This window comes from Apteryx rowi, unplaced genomic scaffold, assembly GCF_003343035.1.
Source record: "Apteryx rowi isolate R43461 unplaced genomic scaffold, aptRow1 scaffold_1009, whole genome shotgun sequence".
NCBI classification, from domain to species: domain Eukaryota; kingdom Metazoa; phylum Chordata; class Aves; order Apterygiformes; family Apterygidae; genus Apteryx; species Apteryx rowi.
The window spans coordinates 99,057-102,628 of NW_020447208.1; positions in this window are offsets into that span (position 1 = coordinate 99,057).

Below are 3,572 nucleotides of genomic sequence, written 5' to 3' on the forward strand. Positions count from 1 at the left end.
CAGAGACAGGACGTGAGGCAATGGGCACAAACTGAAACACAGGAAGTTCCATTTGAACATGAGGAAAAACTTTTTCACTGCGAGGGTGACAGAGCACTGGAACAGGTTGCCCAGAGAGGCTGTGGAGTTTCCTTCTCTGGAGATATTCAAAACGCGCCTGGATGCAATCCTGTGCAACATGCTCTAGGTGACCCTGCTTGAGCAGGGGGGTTGGACTAGATGATCTCCAGAGGTCCCTTCCAACCTCAGCGATTCTGTGATTCTGTGATATCCAGTCCATAGGAGTACAGCTAGTGACCTGCTCTCTACCCCTCCTCTATTCCTTACGTTAAACCTCAGGTCTAAAAAGAAAGGCCTTTTTTTTTTTTAAGGAAGAAGCAAGAGCATTTGACAAGAATACAGAATATTTCCTTGTTCTTTCAATTTTTTCTTTCAAAAAATATGAAAGTTCTCATAGTCACTCAAGTTTAAAATTACAAAAAAAATTCATGATTACAAAGTCCCAAACCACTGTCTCTATTGCAAAGGTGATCTTTTCCTACAAATGTGTAGAGCTATCACAATGTCTGCAGGATCCCATACGCCTTTTGGGTGTATTACACAGTAATTTAAATGAGAACCTCCTGTTAAATGTAAGCTGTAGAATTACTCTGAAGCACGCCTAAGAATGAGGTTCCTCCTTAATATGAACAAACACAAAATGTCATGGTTGCTCCAAATGTTTGTAAAAAGATTATCATTTCTTATTAAAACTTCTAAAAGATTTACATAAACATTTGCAAATTATGATCAGACAAACAAAGCATTTCTGTAAACAAAGATACTCTTTCAGAATTGTCTTTCTTACGCAAACCCTCACTCTAACAGAGAGCTCTTCAACCAAGAGGTCATTGATATAGCTATGTCTCTGAATTAATAAAGAACACACCTGTAGGAGAACGAGCATAAAACCGCTATAGGCCTAAAGAGACTCCAAATTAAAATGTTAGCTATACTCTTGGTCATACATACATGAAGATACAACAGACGAGCTTTTACAGTGTCAGATACTACCTTTCCAGCCATGTAATTTTGCTAGCTACATTATACTTTTTAACTGTCCTTTTCAGTATTCAGTGTTTGGAACGGTTTGACTGAATCAAATAGAGAGTAACAGTCTTTCTATAAATGGTGAACAATTCTATTGTGTGTACAAGCCTAAAATGCCTGCTCCTCTTTGAAAGTCCAATAAGAGCTCACTGTCTGTATTTGGTAGAGAGAAGAGCTGAAAGAAGATATCAGGCCTAAACATGTTCAATTTACACTGCATACAAAATTTGGGCATATTTGTTAAGAAAAATGGTCATGTTAGGAAGTTGAAGGCAGTATGAAACTTATATAGTGAAAGCCATATACTTTGATGTGTTAAGTCCTTAGTATCTTGCATTTCAGAAATCAAGGAGGGGCAAAACTAATTAGAAAATCTTCCTTCTCTAAACAAAGACTGTGTGTAAACCCTATATACTATTATTTTCCTGCTGAAGTTATCAAGGCACATCTGGTTGTAATGACTGATGGAGAAGAACCTAGTGGCAAAGATGACTCAAAGCCTTAGGGTTAACTACGAGGCCAGCAAGGCCTCCTAGCTATCAGCCTAAGATGGATTGACATCCATACAGATCAGCAAACTACAAGTAGGCATGACAGTAAAGTGCTACTTAGGTTAACCTTGTTGTTTGATTTATGGCTTGCCCATTGGAAATTATCATATAGTTCATTGGCTGCTCAGGTGTAATAAGTCAATTTTCTCACATTTCAGGGAGGGGAGCAGTTGATCAGGCATTTTCATGAACTGGTGATGAAGCAGATGTTAGATGTTTCTTTTTACTCACAACCAAGGCCTGATGGAAAGGAGGCAAAGAGAATAAAGAATTATAACCTTGCTGCAGTTAGGTTAACTTTATCTGTACTGTATATATTTTATTATTGAAATTCTAAAATTCCAAATTACTCTTCATATATCCCCCAGCTACAATRTGATATACATTTTTTTATCTAGAATTGAGACACTATGGTTCCATAAGTTCCTTGACATGAATAGTATACAAATGAGCAAGTACTGAGGCACTGTTTTCTCAAGATTCTTGAGGTAAAGGATCATCTCATACTGTTATACACTGGCAGCACTAAGCAAACTGTTGATATTTAACAAAGAATCAATGCTAAATAGATGAAAGAAGCTCAGTAAATATATGTTATTTGGATATTTTAGTAGAATATTTAATAAAATGTCTCATGAGATTTCTGCTTGAAAGCATTCATCCCAGTTAATTTGGATGGGATAATGTCACAGGGATTGAAAAGCATTAATAATATGCCCAAAATTGCATTCACATGAGCTGCATCTATATGGAGATATAGGGTGTATGTTGATATATGTTGTGTAGGAAAGTGTCCAACTGGGAATCCCACTGCAGTTGACTTGTGGCTGGCTTGCCAGTTTGCTGGTTTACCTTCCCAGCATAATCAGAACATGAAGGTGGCAGTGGTGTGTATCTGTGCGGCGTATGGTAACAGCAAAAGTCTGGACCTGAAATCTCAAAAGTACCCTTCTCAATCAATTTATGAGTAGCCCCAGTAAATTACAGCATTTCTCCTATTTTTTGTTTACTCCTTTCTTATTTCTATCCTTCTTGTCATTCACCTGTGGATCATATCTTGACACCATTTAGGCAATGATAATGTTTGAAGTCAAGACTGTAATTTCTATGCATTTTTATTTTACTGACATATTCTTCTTAAATACTTTAGATATTATTGTGTCGGAGTGGGGGGACGGACCCGGAGTAACGATGAATCTCAATATGAGTATGGTCGTTCTCCCTTTATTCAAGCTTTTACAGAGTATATATAGACAACGAGCAGAAGCTTGCGTTAGTAACAATGCTACTATTGGTTGAGGCCCTCTGTATACGCGCGATGTGCCGCGACAGGATTGGTGTCGGGCGGCTGCCTGCGTTACTAGCTTTGCGGTCACAGCTGTGTGTTGCTTCCCTCTTTCAGGATGTCGACACCGGCGATGTTCCTGTTTTCATCGTTTAGAGGAGACTTCAAGGGCAGTAGCTTGCCCACACGCTGAACCTTATTCTATGTAATCGTAGGCRGGATTGCTCACTTTTAACAGATCATGGCCCTTTTGGTCTAACCATTCCTCCACATTATTGTAATAAAATATACTGCTTTCAATATTATTGCTACTATTTTCCCTGATGTAAACAACATAAGTTAAACAATTCAAGCAAAACCAACAGATCCAGGTGGGTTTTTCTGTAATCTTTAGGCATTTTATGCACTACTTAGGAAGGTTTTCTTGCATGTCCTGTTCTATGTCAGCTTTATATCACATACAGTTTTACTTGAGTCATATTTTTACGCTAATTGTTTAAACCTTTTGTGCTTCTGTGTAAATYTCTCTGCTAATGTACTTCCATCCCTGATATGAAACTCTCCTTGATATTTTAGAGAATGTCTTAGTCTTTGATTTCTGGAGAAGAAAATACTTTTGTATGCATTTCATATTCAATGGAATATCC